Raw genomic sequence first — 15,302 nt, forward strand, 5'->3', positions numbered from 1 at the left:
GAAAGGCATTGGTCAGGAATGTTTGGTGGGTGTGTTGTGCCAGGAGAGATTTTCTCAGATACTCTTTTTGCTGACAGAACAAAAGATAGCTATGGCTGTGTGTTTCAGAAAACAGATTGTTTGGATTTTGGGAGATTCGTGGATACATTGGTTGAAGGTGCATGCAGAAAGCTGTGTAGTAGCTGTAGATCTTGGATTCCCACATGTGGAAGTAAACTGGCATGGAGTACGTGGAATGAAGTGGTTGGACTTGCTACCTCTCTGTGCTACTTTGGAGACAGAGCAACATCCAGACATAATTGTAATTCATTGTGGAGGGAACAGTTTAGGACATGTGTCTGGAATTTTATTACAATTTGCTATGAAAGAAGGACTTAGGAAGGTTATCGACATGTTTCCTAATTCTCAAGTGATATTTTCACGGATTGCGCAGAGACAAATGTGGCTTCGTTCTTCTTCGTTTGGTCCACAAATGGAAAAAGCAAGGCGCAGTGTTAATAAGGCTGTTTGTGCCTTTCTAAGAGATTTTGGCATGTCTTCTTTTCACAATGAAAATATTATGTTTTGTAGTACATACATTTTTCACAGAGATGGAGTCCATCTTACTTATGCTGGCAGTCAGATTTTTCTGAGAAATGTACAAAATGCATTGCGACCTTTTTTGGAATTACAACAACGATTTTGAAGTAGATGTTAAGCATTTACAATTTTTGACTTACAAACACCACCCAAAGGCTCTTTTCAGAGCCACCACTTCTTTCCAGAGAAAATTACAATGTTTGTGATGGAGTAGCAACCCAATTTTTTTAATGTTCACGAACTGTCCGCGGACTTCTAAAAAATGCAAAGAGCCCTGCTTTATTTATTTTCACTTCTATTTTTTAACTGGAAAGGCGGCTTTGAAAAGAGCCCTATTTTTTTTTGATTTTTGTAATTTTGTATTTGTTTTGGTTTTTCAGACACGACACACTAGGAGAGGAGGGTAAAGGAGGGTAAAGGGGGGGACACCAACCACAGGGATAAGAAAGGGCGAGCTGAGAGAGGAAGATGTAGAGTGGGTTTTATTTGGGTAGTGAGCAGGTCTTCTCGTGCTCTGAGACAATAGTCTCAAAAGCACTCCGAAGTCGCTCCCCCCTGCAAAGTACTGTTTCACAGTACATACATACGACTGTCACCCTCGAAAGGTAAGGGTCATCAGCATTCTGTATGGCCTGTGAGGCAGCTTGAGGAAGACGCTGTCCCACAGAGGTGGTCCTTGTGGTGACAGGATCAGAAACAGAGGATTAAGTAGAGGAAATCAACCTGCTACGTTCTTCGCAAGGTACAACCCTGCGAATAGCCCCACAGTGAAATGACCTCAGGTGTCGCTTCATAGTAGTGGTCCCAAAGCTGTACTTACCGTGCTTCCCACGACTGAGTATCATTTTGCACTCATTGCAGGTAACACGGTTCGCACAAGCCTTAGGAACATTACCATGAATGGAAAAAAACCGCCACACCCAAGACTCACGCCTAGTGCGGGTAGTAGGGTTTTTTTCTACCTCATTCTCATCATCCTCTTCTTCCTCCTCCGCATCCTCACTCCTGTTCCCCTCTTCAGGCCCTTGGGGAGGTGGTGGTGGTGGAGGGGGTGGGGGTGGTCCTGAAGCAGGTGCAGCAACAAGTGGCAGTTCAGCAGCCAAGGATGCCATCTCGATGATGGTGTAGTCTGCAGGTGGCAGCAAAAATCACTGTGTTCTGAAGAATAGCCAGAAACACAATGGGAATAAGCTCTTGGGCGTGGTCTTTTATTGGGGTGCTTGTGCGCGGCACAAAAAAAGGATCGGAAAGTTTCAAAAGGTATATAGAAACTCAAGATTGCTATGTGGGACTTGTGCCATGGTGAGATTTTATTGACAAATATTATGGATTAACTGAAAATGTAATTTTAAATTGTTCGGGGACACGAACAGTGTCCGCATTTCAGGACACACGATGAGCGTGGGCGCGGTCATATGATCTGTTCGCGAACCAGTCCGCGAAGGAAGCACCTGTCCGCAGGACACCAAGTGCACGGAGATTGGTTAGCGCATGCGCATTGATGTCCTACGGACACTGTTCGGGTTCTGAAGTAATTAAAAGTGCGTCACACGTGAAACGAACATTTCAGGACACCGCGTGTGTTCTTAGAACAGTTTAAACTTGGTAGCGAACAGTAAGGACAGATATAGTGTTCTTCAGGACACATGTAATTTAGTTTATGTACAAACATTTCAGGACACAATTGTGTTCTTAGAACAGTTTCAATTGGGTAGCGAACACTACGAACAGGTATAGTGTTATTCAGGACACCTCCATTTTCGTTTACTTACGAACATTTCAGGACACCAATAGCGTTCTTAGAACAGTTTGAACTTGCTAGCGAACAGTACCGGACAGGTATAGTGTTCTTTAGGACACTTTAATTTTTGTTTGTTTACGAACAATTCAGGACACCTTGTGTGTTCTTAGTACATTTTCATGTTGCTAGCGAACACTACGAACAGTTGTACTGTTGTTCAGGACACATCATTTTCGTTTATTTACGAACATTTCAGGACACCAATTGTGTTCTTAGGACAGTTTTAGGTTGATAGCGAACATTACTGACAGATATAGTGTTCTTTAGAACACTTTAATTTGTGTTTCTTTACGTACATTTCAGGACACCACGTGTGTTCTTAGAACAGTTTCAACTTGCTAGCGAACAGTACGAACAGGTGTGGTGTTCTTCAGGACACCTCCATTTTCGTTTATGTACGAACATTTCAGAACACTCGCACTGTCCGCGGACACTTTTATTGTTCTTTTTTAAAAAAACGGAAACTATTCACAATACAATATAAAAATTAAACTTTATTTAACATATATTAATAATTTTTGACAGAGAAGGTGAGGCAGAAACAGAAACAAAAACAGGGGTTTCAACATGATTGGTATTAGGTGAAGAAGGGATGGAAATCTCATCAAAACGTTTTAGATTATGGAGAGGGTTTGGGGATAATTGACTTGGATATGATGAGGAGGGACAAGTACATGTGGGGCAATGGTACAAGGTTTTTGGTGTGAAATGATTTTCTACAAAAGTTTTTAAATTATTAAAATTAGCCAACAATACATCCATTTTTTCTTCTATATTGTGAAGACTGTTATCCATAACAGGGTTTTCTGAAGTTTTTTCTATTTTGGTATGCTCTGTACAAAAAAATAATATATATGTTAAATGTATATAAAAAATAATAAATAAATGGTTTATATTATAAAGTGTTTACCATTAGTTTCACTATCTTGTGACATTTCCTCATGTGGGAAATTGTCCTCTAGCCATTCCAGAGTACTAGACATTTCTGTGAGAAAAAAAAAAAGATAATATATTTTTTAATCTAATACAGAAAGTTTATAAATATATGAGTAAAATGAAGTACACTTACTATTTCTGGTAAGATAAGTCCTATGTATTCAGTGGGTCTGGTCTTGTTCTCAGTTCTGTTGTGTCTGTGAGGTAATTATGTTGGAAGCCAATTTATCTTCTTGTGGTATATTCCATTTCAGAACATATTGTATTTAAATGAATGGTTAGTGTGTTACATATATGGGTTACATTTCTTATGTATTACTATATATAATGTGTTTGTGTGCTGCTTTTTGAATTTGTTAAATGTTCCTATATTATGATATAACAATCAAACATACCCCACCACCCCCCCACAGTTTTTAGGTAGTGGTACTGTTCTTCGAACATGTCCGCAAACATTAAATAAGTTCACGGACATCAAGTTCATAAGAAGAGATCTAGTCAGTTCCATATGACATGTATATAAAGTAAAAGTCATTATTGTTAAGTTGTGCTACTAAAAAACTATGAAATTCAGTGAAAAAACTTTGTTAAAGGGACGTTATGGTTAAGTTGCGCTACTAAAAACCTATGAACTTCAGTGAAAAAACTTTGTTAAAGGGACGTTATGGTTCCAAGTAAAACCGAAAAACCCTTGAAATTCGCCAGTTATGGTAAGCTGAGTAACCATAACTCGCGCCACCACCGTGCACTGCGAAGACTAACACCCAGGACATCAAAGATGACATCACAAATGTCATTGATGACATCACTGATGACATCACATGTGTATGTACTTCTCATGAAATATGTGTAGAAGGGATTCTTTTACACGCATAACTTTGCCGCTCTGAATTATTTTGCCAACTTTAGTGAGGTTTCGTGGAGGGAGGAAAGTTAAAGGGGTGGTCACAATTATTTTATTTTCCATAGACTGAATGGGGAAAAACTTCGCGCACGCCTACAGGCCGAATGACTGGACGGGTTTGCACAATTTATTGTGTTTGTTTCATCTGTAGGATTCATCCTCTATATTTCTTAGACTGTGGAGAGTGACCACGGTGGTGCTACCCACCAGTGAAGCATCTCTAGGGGGGAGCTTTGGTATAACACGGAATGGCAGAAGCCCTAAAAGGCCCATCAATATTTGATCCATCTCGATCCAATACTGGTGTGGCTCAATCAATATGCTGCGATGACCTGTTGAAACTCCAAAAGAACATTTTTAGAACAGAACTACATGGACACTTTCTCCGTGAATATCTTAGGGCAGACACCATTCCTGCAGGTTTAATCATTCGAAATGAGCCTTTTCCCACCTGACAAAGAGTACACCACTGCCTTTAGTCACATTGCAATTAAATGTAGTAGAGACCTGATGGTCCTTACTATCACAACTGCTCAGAGACTGAGTGCTGAAATACAGAAGGAACTAGAAAAAGAAGAAAGGCTTTTCTTAGAGAACACAGCCATCACTAACGCCCGTGATCAGCTTCAGAAAACTAACAAAATGTTTGAAGACTTCAAGACAGCAACTATCACAAAAAAGACAAAGAAGTTACATTTAGATATTCAGGAATTTAAATTGGACAACATTTCCCCTTATACTACCGATGAATACATTGCTGCTGCCAAAAAACAGGCTGCATCGCAATCAAAGAACAAAGGAAAACGTTGCTGGGTATCTTTTTCAAATTCAAGCAGTAGTAGCTCAGACGACCAAGGCCGGTATAATCAGCAACCACAACAAATATTTGGAAATTATTTACCGCCCCCTCCTTTTTTAGGCAGAGGAGGGCCAGGAGGCCCGTATTGGGGACAACAATGGTTTCCTCCATATCATCCGCCACGGCGCCAATTTCGAGGACGGAGACGTCTGAACAGATAACCGATTGTCAGCAACAAATGCCCATTTTCAATCTAGCTAACATTGAACTGACACCCGCCTAGATCTCAGTACTTTCAAAAGGGCTTTCATTTGTACCCACTCAATCACGGACTGGTTCGAAACTGAATTAGAGATTTGTCATTTTCTCAGAACTGTCCGTCTTAAAGTTTACTTTAATGAATTTCCTGAGACTGAACCAGTTTTAGATACGCTTACGTGTTCCCTCCACCTTTAAACCACAAGATAATGAAATTCCTAAATAAATTCTGACATTTGAAAAATGCATCTTTAGTGATCTTGACTTTTGCCCCAAATCTAGCTATACTCTTCATGTTCAAATTTGAATCACAACACATCCTATCCATTACTAACCCCTTCCGCTACTACATAACAAAGTGGAAGAGGTACATAGATGATATTATTTTCATCAGGACTGGATCTGAGTCAGACTTGGCACTTTTTTAAATTGGCCTAACAATATTGATACTAACATCAAGTTCACAATGGAATTTAACACAAAGCAAATCGCTTTTTTAGACCTGGTCATTAAAGATGAATCAGGGAAATTGATATGTACCCTGTATCGCAAAACAAGTGATTGCAACACTCTGTTGTACTATTCTAGTAACCACCCACGCCATCTCCGTGACAACTTACCTTATGGGCAGTTTCTCCGCATTCGGAGGAACTGTTCCAATCTAGATGATTTTTAAGAACAATCTGAAGCAGTGAGCAGTCGCCTTATTGAAAAAGGTTATCCAAAAGGACTGATCAACAAAGCCAAAAAGAGGGCTCGCTTTACAACTCTCGCCCAAACTTGTGACTGATTCTCTATCTATGATTCTCTGACAGTACCAAAATGACGTGTTACATAACTCACGGTCCACAAACCTTCCAGATCAAAAAAGTGATCACCAAGTACTGGCCGATTGTAAAACTCAGCTTGCCCAATGCCCTGCTAGCAAGATTTGCTTTAAAAAGGGCCAAAAATATCCGTAACAAGCTTGAACATTCCATTTATCCGAACCTTTAGGCTGTGCATCAGTAACTTGTCTGCATGCGCTTTTGAGCACTCCGACAAGTCGGATCAATCCAGCCACTCATGAGCCGGCTGCTACAACAGCGGTAAGGAGTTTCACAGTCCCCCCTTTGTGCTCATTTATTTTCTCAGCTTTGACTTACATCCGAGCTGTACCTAATTACTCTGCTTTTCTTGACTTCAGGCACAACCTATTCATCACATTTCTTTGCCTTTCTCTTTCTGTCTCTTTTTCCACACAGCAGAGACAGCCTTCACTGCGTTCTTTTCCTCATGTTCTAAAATGCACGAGGCTTTTTGCCCTCTGCTCCAAGCACTACTTCAGACTACTAGCTGACTCCAATATTACTTTGCTATCAAGGTAGGCACTTGCTTTTTTTCACTGGTGCAATGAGTATTCAAGTGCTCTCAAAACATTCAGTCATAAGTATATTTATACGTATTTATTATCTGCAGGTTCAACTTGTGATGTTAACCCTTGAACTCAGGATTCATTCTGAAACATGCTGAAAAACACCACACCAGCATATTATATATTTTCAGCAACTTCGACTGACAGGTAGTTCTATAACTCTATAGCAAACTCTTTTTGAAATATTTGTTCCAAAACAATCTTCAGACAATTGTGTTTCCAATTTTATATTTTTATATTTTCTTTAGAGAGTGTTTTCTCCAACGCATTCCCCTCTCTCAATGATGTAGACTGTTGTGGGTCACCCCGGGCCTCATTACCCAGATGCCCTGCACCGGTCGTCGGCCGGTACTGCGCCTGGTTATCTCTACTTAACTACAGTCTCTCGCATTGGTAACTTTTGTGTCCCTTGGCTTTTTTACTGTACCTCTAAGCAATCTTGGTAGTTTCTCATTAAGAGATCATCTCTTTCACATCATTTATTTTGTGTTCATGTCTGCTTCCCCACAGGGTCCAGCTGTTGTGTGTTATTTTGCCCTGAGGAAGGCAACTCTAATCATGTATTGGAATTACTTGGTGTCTTTTTTGCCGAAACGTGTTCAAGATGTCCATTTAATTAGTTGTTTCTATTATTAATTTTTTGACACATACACGTAGGCATGCCTGTCAGTAAAATGAAGAATAATGAATAATTCAATTTTGTCATTCTAAAAAAAAAAATTTTTGGACTGGCTGAATACAAGCCACATGTGAGTGTGTTGGCTCAGTTTTAGGTCACCACTTAGTTGTTATAATTTCTGTCTGATTTCTTGCAATTCTTGAAATAAGATTACTATTTCTGTTTTTTGTGTTTTCAATTTCCAACTGTTCAACCAACAGATCAATATATCCAGAGCAGTATATTCATTTTTAGTTATTCATGCATTTTTTCTCTATGATGCTTTTTTGCAAAATAAATATGTTTACTGTTTTTAGCTAGAGACTACCCTGATTGCTTTCTGAGTCTGCAGTAGCCTAATTTAAGTGGTTCAGTGATAACTTTTTGGTACACCAATTAAAATATCTCATTATAGAAGCATTTTTCCAATTGAACTTATAGCAGTATGGACCCCATTGGTTTTGCTTAGTTTCCAGTCCTTCTCCATTACTGCCTTTGGGACACTTCCCCTCTCTTTGTGTTGAATTTGCACCAAATTTGCGGCAGTAGCGGCGGCTTCGGTCAGAAATGTGCATTTGTGTGGTTGGTGGAAACTGCACCAGTACTTTTGTTGCAAAGAACTGAAATGTACGTCCCAAAAAATGTGTGATATCTGGGTCCGCTCCATGGACCTATTCCGCTGTTCACTCCACAAACAGAAGGGTCATTGGCTTGCGATATGGCGTGCTGTCGGCGAGGTTTGGATGCGGCTGGTGGTTGGCTGGAGGGAATCCTGCTGTGCGTCAACATTTTTTGGCAAACGCTTCCATGGTGTATCGGAGGACAGTGTGCCAGCGGACGGGTGTGCAAAATATACTGTATGCCATGTTCTGGCTGCATGAAGGGAAGGAAATTGTGGGAGAATGAGAATGGGCTCATGTGACAAATGTAAAAAGGTGGAAGAAAATGGAGGAGTAGCTGCAGTATTCGTGCGTATTGCGCCAATTCACGGGTACCTAGACAGGCGACTACTTTGTGTGGTGATTGGAGGCAGCTGTGGTAACGGCCCAATAGCTTCTGCCGCAACTTGTTTGCAGTGACCTTTTTCAGTGGTGAGTGGTGGCAGGTGATTTTCAGAAGGGGAGTGAATTGCACATGACATTTGTTGGGTGGGAGCATGGGTGGGTGTGCTCTGCAGATGGATAGTGGTAGTTGGGCACATGGTGGGATGCATGGGTTCATGAAGTTGCAGTGGGTCTGCTGAAGAATTATACTATTGGGTGCATGCCAGAAGGCCGTAGCCCATAGGGCATGGACTCAAGAGCCTAGGGCTTGAGCAGACCCACAGCAGCAATGCATGTCTGACTCTGCATTAGGTAGATGGTGGTGCTTGTATAGTGTGGTGTATGCACATTGGTTGGAGTAGGGCCAATGTTGCGAACAGTATGTGGGTAGGTTGGCAGTGACACAATATTTTGTGAATGGAAGTGGGTGCGTCCGTAGTATGTGAATGAAAGTGCACAGGGGTGCAGGAGACAGTGTTCTATTTGTACATTATAGTAACTGTTGCCATTTTTTCCTGCATAGCTCCATGGTGGTGTGCAGGTTGGGTAGGAGTGCTGGTGGCAGTGCTGTGTATGTGGATTGTTGTAGTTGGTGACATGCACAGTGGCATTACGTTGTGGTGGGTGTGTACAAGGCCTGGACTATTGGGTGCATGGCTGTAGGCCGTAGGCCGTGGGCCGTGCACTCAAGAGATTAGGGCTTGAGCACACCCACGGCAGTAATGCATTTTGGACTTTGCATCAGTTAGAGGGTGGTGACTTGTACAGAATGGGTGTGGAGCATATTCCTGATGCAAAAGCGCAGCAGAGGTGAGCTGCCATGTGTGTATGTTTGGTTTCACAGGTCAGGTCACTGTTAGAACATGGTAAAGTTTTCCATGTGTGGTTGGAGTTGGAGCAGTGAAAAGCCACATATTGTGGGCACTGGGTGGAGTGTTTCCATAGAATTAGTATGGTAGCGGGTATGGTTGCAGGGCAGCTTATATGTGCTTGGATAGGGTGCTGTGTGGAGATTGCTTGGAGTATGGGCAATGTTGTGAACATTTTGTGGTTAGGTTGGCAGTGACACAATACTTTTGCAGTGGAAGTGGGTAAGACAATAGTATGTGAATGAAAGGGAATAGGGGTGCCGGAGACAGTGTAACGTTTGTACATTATGGTAACTGTTGAATTGAATGCTGTGCATATCCATTGCAGTGTGGAGGTAGGGTAGGAGTGCTGGTGCCAGTGGTGCATATGTGCATATGGTTAGTTGGTGACATGCTGACATGCATGTTTGCATTACGGTGCAGGGAATTTGTGCAAGGAGCACACCCACTGCAGAAATGCAGGTTTGATAGTGCATCAGGCACAGGGTGGTGATCTTTGGGGAATGGGTGTGGAGCACATTGTAGATGTGCTAGAGCAGCACAAGTGTGTTGCAAAGTATGTACTGTGCGTTCCATGGTTGTGGTGATAGTTGCAACATGCTACAGTAGTTGGTGTACGGTAGGAGATGGTGCATTGAGAAGTTGTGTAGTGTGGGCACAGGGTGCAGTGTTTACGTAATGTGAATATGGAAGAGGGTATGGTTGAAGTGCAGCTTATATGTGCTTGGTTACTCTGCTGTGTGCAAATGTATTGAAGTAAGCCTAATGGTGTGAAGCTGTTCTGCATAGGTTGCCAGTGACACAATACTTTGTGAATGGTAGTGGGTGTGGGTGGTGCAGGTAGTGGTATGTTTGTGGATGCTGCCAATTGTGACATGTTTTCGTGAATGGCTGTTTTATGGTATGGGGGAGTTGGGTAGAATGAAGCTACGTATTGTATGTTTGTGCATAATGTTAGGTGCCCCCATGGTCACATGCATGGATCCATAGTGTTGTGGAGGATGCAGAAAGGGATGCACTGTTGTGTGCATGGACAGAGGTGTGCCTGGTTGCGCCTCAGGATCTTTGTGGATGCTGCAATCATGCATTCTTTAGCAGAGGTTTCTGGTGGAGTAGCTTTGCAATCAAACGGAATGTGTACTGAGTGTGTTTAACTGTAAATATGGAGTGGTGTACAGAAGTGATAATGTGCAATGCAGAGGTTTTGTATGTGATTGCTGCATGCGTGTTTGAAAATTTGACAGCACCCAATGGGGGAGTGCTGAAAAAATGCCAGTGCCAAGGGAAGAAGTACTGTGTGTGCTTTACTGGGCCGTGCCCCTCAGTGTAGATGGGAAAGTGCATGTGCCACATTCTGCCATTATGAACTTGGTGGACATGGAAATGGAATTGTGGGAAGTAGGCAATTAGGTGTTTAGGGTATGGTTGACCGGAAGGGGCAATACCATTTCGTCCCAATACAGTGTTGTGAGGTTGCTGGAGATGGAGAGACGCACAGTGATTATCGTCGGTGATACCTTTGTGCGCCATTTGCACAAGTGTTGTGTGCAAAGAGGCATTACTGGTAATTTTGGGTTGGAAGAAGTGGACGCTTTCTGGGGCTGTCAGGGTGACTGCAGTCTTGGCAGGATGGTTCACGTTTGCAGATATGTGGCATCCATCCCGAATGTTGACTTTGTTGTGGTGCACTATGGAAGTTTACATTTGGGTACATGTCATGTGGACATTTAATCCGTCACCTGAAGAGGTTGCTGAACGCAGTGATGCAGGTTTTTCCTACTGCCAAGGTCGTTTTCTCATGCATAACACCAAGAGGAGTTTGGGCCCATGACAGTGTTATTTGTCCCCAGCCAGAAGTCGGAAGGTGTGTTATAAACAGAACTATGTGTGAATTTATGCAGACTGCTGGCATGTTCTCCACCCACTATGAGGTCATGAGGTCGCAAAATATGCAGTGGTTCTCTAGAAATGGCATTTATTTGAGCGCCATTGTCAATGGCATTTTCTTTTACACCGTGCAAGAAGCATTGACCAGAATGTGGTAAAAATGTGAGGATAGGCAAACAGAAAAGCATATTCAGAGAAGAAACTAAAAAAGTTGCTTGCACGCACGTAAAAAAAAACAAAAAAACCTTTATACATCTATGATGGAAGAACCAATCCCCTACCCAGCTTAATATTTCTCCACCTGCCACCCCCCTCACTATCATGAAAAGGTAGCAGATTCCCTGGTCCTTTCGTGATTACACGTGCCACATCCTGGGTGACGATGCAAATGTCTGCGGATGGAGAAATCCTGCATACTTTTACTGAGCTTTGTAGTGGACGTGCTTTGGAATGGCATGACACGTACTGTAAATGTGTAACGGTATATTCGAAGTGTTGTACAGGAGTGACAGTGTTGGATCATGGTGGCTTTGATGCAATTGGTGGATGTGTGTGTGCCTATTACGCCTATTTACGCGTAACCCAATGAGATGGTGCTGCAGAGAAAATAGTGCAGAGGGAAGAAGGACTGCTTCTGCTTTACAAGGGGGTGGCCCTCACGGTACTTTGGGAGGCGCATGTGCCAGAATCTTCCCTTTGCACCATGTTGCCCAATTTACATGACACTGTGAGGATTAGCCAATCAGGTACTGTGGGTGTGGTTAACAGGAAGGGGCGGTGAAACTGCTGTACATTATACTCGCCATACTGAGGGTGGCTGACATGGTGAAACGCATTGTGTTGACTGTAGGTGATCCTTTTGTGATAGATCTGCACAAATATGTCCTGGAAAGACACTTTGACAGCATTTTTGGTTTAGAAGGAGTGAACGCATTGCAGAACGCTGTGCATGAGTGCAATTTCGCCGATATGCATGCACTTTACGAAGACCTAGCCACTTTTCAAGCAGTAGATGTTATCGTCATCCATTATGGCGGCATGCATATGGTTTAACTGGCTTAATTAGATTTGTTCCGTAAACTTAGGAGATTGCTGGATGTCGTGAAGACTCTTTTTCCCATTGCCAAGGTGCCTTTCTCATCCATAATACCACAAAGAGTATGGGCTACTGCTCATGGATGTTGTTCTGAGGCAGACGCAGGAAGGTGTCCCATCAACAGAAGATTGTATACTTTTTTGTCCGCTCGTGCAATGTTCTTCTGCAACACTGACCTCATTAGTTGTGGAAATGCTGAGTTTTTCCAAGAACATGGCATTTTGTTGTCACCCATTGGCAATGCAGTTGTGTTTGCCCATCTACACGATGCAGTGAAGAGTTTACTGTACTAATTTGAGCACAAGAAACCACAAAAGCAAATAAAAAATGAAAAAAGGTGTTTCTGTACAAACATCTAAAAAACAAAAAAAAAAACAGGCTCTTCTAAGAGCCACCCCTTACCACGATCTTTCCCTACCCTGGTTGCAAGTTATTCCTCCATGCCCGCACGCAGCATGAAAGCCACATCTGGGGATTTTGCGGGTGGCGGTCATGGAAATGGGACTGTGGGTATTGTCCAATCAGGTGCTTAGGGTGTGCGGCAATAGGAAAAAGGACTCCTTCTTCACTCAGGCCTGGCTCTCTCCGTACTTGGGGAACCAAACGTGCCACATTTGGTGCTTCTCACCATGCTGGCCTATGGAAATCTTGTCCTATCAGGTGCTCAGGGTGTGCGTCACAGGAAAGCGTGCCAATAGGACGAAGGACTCCTCCAGCTTTACTCGGGCGCGGCCCTTGCTGTAATTGGGGAAAGGCATGTCCCACATTCTGCGCTTCTCACCATGCTGGCCAATGGAAATGGGACTGTGACCTTTGGCTAATCAGGTGCTCAGGGTGCACGTCACAGGAAATAGCACCAATATGGAGGACTCCTCCTGCGTCACTGGGGTGCGGCCCTCACGCTAATTGGGGAAAGCCACATGCCTCATTCTGTGCTTCTAACCATGGTGGCCAATGGAAATGGGAATATGGCCTTTGGCCAATCAGGTGCTCAGGGTGTACGTCACAGGAAAGGGTGGCAATCATTTCTTCCATTACTTTGTGTAGTGCGGCTGGCAAACATGGCAGGACTCACAGTTTTCATCGTAGGTGATGCCTTTGTGGAAGATCTGGTCATGTACTCCCTCCAAGAAGGCTTTTTTGGGAATTTTGGTTTGAAGGGAGTGGAGGCTTTATGGCGCAGTGCAGATGTGTGCTGTTTCTGTGGAGTGCTTGTAGAATGTTAACGTATGGCTACTTCTGGACCAGTACATGTTGTGGTTGTGCACTTTGGAGCCTTATTTTTGGCTTCCATGCCTTGTTCCTGTGTGTACCGTCAACTGAAGACGATGATGAAAGCAGTGTAGAGCATTTTCCCACTGCCAAGGTGCTTTTCTCATGTATACCCCCGAGAATAGTGTGTAACTATACCAATGATTCTTGTCGCCAGCCAGAGGTCGGAAGGGGCCTCATCAATAGAAGCATGTGTGACTTCTTGAGTGCTGCTGGGATGTTCTCCTTTGAGAATGGCAACATTTGTTCTTGATATATACACCTTTTCAAAGGAAGTGACATGTCTTTGTCAACCAGTGGTAATGACATTTTCTTTCACAATCTACAGGCTGCAGTGAAGTCCCTATTGTAAGAATGTGAGCTGATGTTGAAAACACAGAAATACTGCAAAAAAAGGTTTTTCGATGGAAGCACCTTCAAAAAAACAAAAAAAAGCAAAGGCTCTTTTAAGAGCCGTCACAACTAACAATGTCCCCTACCCTGGTTGAAAGTTATTCCCCCACTCCCGCACACACATAGCACAAAAAGTCCATGAATATCAAGATAGTTGCAGGGTGGCACGTGTTAGATATGCCCCTTTTGCAGATGACGCCCATACAAATGGGCCTGTACAGGATACGGGATTGGTCAATAAGGTTTGTGGGTGTGGTGTGTATGCACAGACTGTGGTACACAGTGTGTTTGTCGACAGAAATGCAGAGGGTGTGGTTATGGCTGTGTGTTTCATGAGCCACAGCATGCAGGTTTAAGGGGAGTCTGAAATATATTGGCTGAAAGTGAATGGAAAACACTGTGCAGTGGCTACTCATTTTGGAATCCATCATGTGGATGAGTAGTGCTATGCAGTCCCTACAATGAAGTGACTTATTTTGGTTTGTCTGTGTGACACTTTGGTGACACGCAATCATGCCGATATTATTGTTGTTCATTGTGGAGGAAAAATTGCACAGCATGTTACACGGGTTTCAGTGCCATTTGCGATGAAGGAGGCACTTGCCCAGGCCATGTGTTTCTTTCCAATCTTTTGCATAACTTTCTATCGCATTATGCAGACACCGATGTGGCTACCTCATTTTCTATTTGGTCCGCAAATGGAGAAAGCGTGGTACATTGCGAGGACATGTATTTGTGCCTTTGTACGACATGTGCCAATGGTGTACTTCGCACATGGGAATATGATGTTTCACAGCACAAATGGTTTCCCCCAGCTGTACCGTTCATCTTACTATGCCTGCCATCCTGATTTCTGCACACCCCATCCAAATTGCCTTGTTGCCCTTTTGAAAGTAGTAAAAAAATGTTGTAGTAAGTGTTGCGCACTGGCACTCTTGAAAACACTCTACAACACGTAAAAGATGCTTGCCTTATTTCCCTTTTTCCTTTTCCAGTTCATTTCCATTTATTATGGCCTTCTGACACACGCCACAGAAGGAATAGCAGGAAAGGCCCGGTACAGAATGGGCAGCACTTGCATGGATATTATAGGGGATGTGCCGAGAAACAGAATTAATGGGTGGCCCTCACCTACATAGGCACCAGTCATTGTCATGCTCCCTGAAGGATCCTTCCCACACACTTCCAAGTACCTTCCCTCTGTAGAGTAGCGCGTTGCAGTACATTCACAATACAATGCCATTTGCCGGGTAAGGGTCTGTAACTTGGTATATGGTCTGCAATGATGTTTTAGAGCTCTGCTACCCTACAGGAGTGTACCTCTTGTTGCCCGCAGCAGATGTGGCAAATTCTGTACATGATATTACCCTACATATATGTTGGAAGGGCGGTA

This window comes from Ambystoma mexicanum, chromosome 2p, assembly GCF_040938575.1.
Source record: "Ambystoma mexicanum isolate Mex_15411 chromosome 2p, UKY_AmexF1_1, whole genome shotgun sequence".
In the NCBI taxonomy this organism is placed as follows: domain Eukaryota; kingdom Metazoa; phylum Chordata; class Amphibia; order Caudata; family Ambystomatidae; genus Ambystoma; species Ambystoma mexicanum.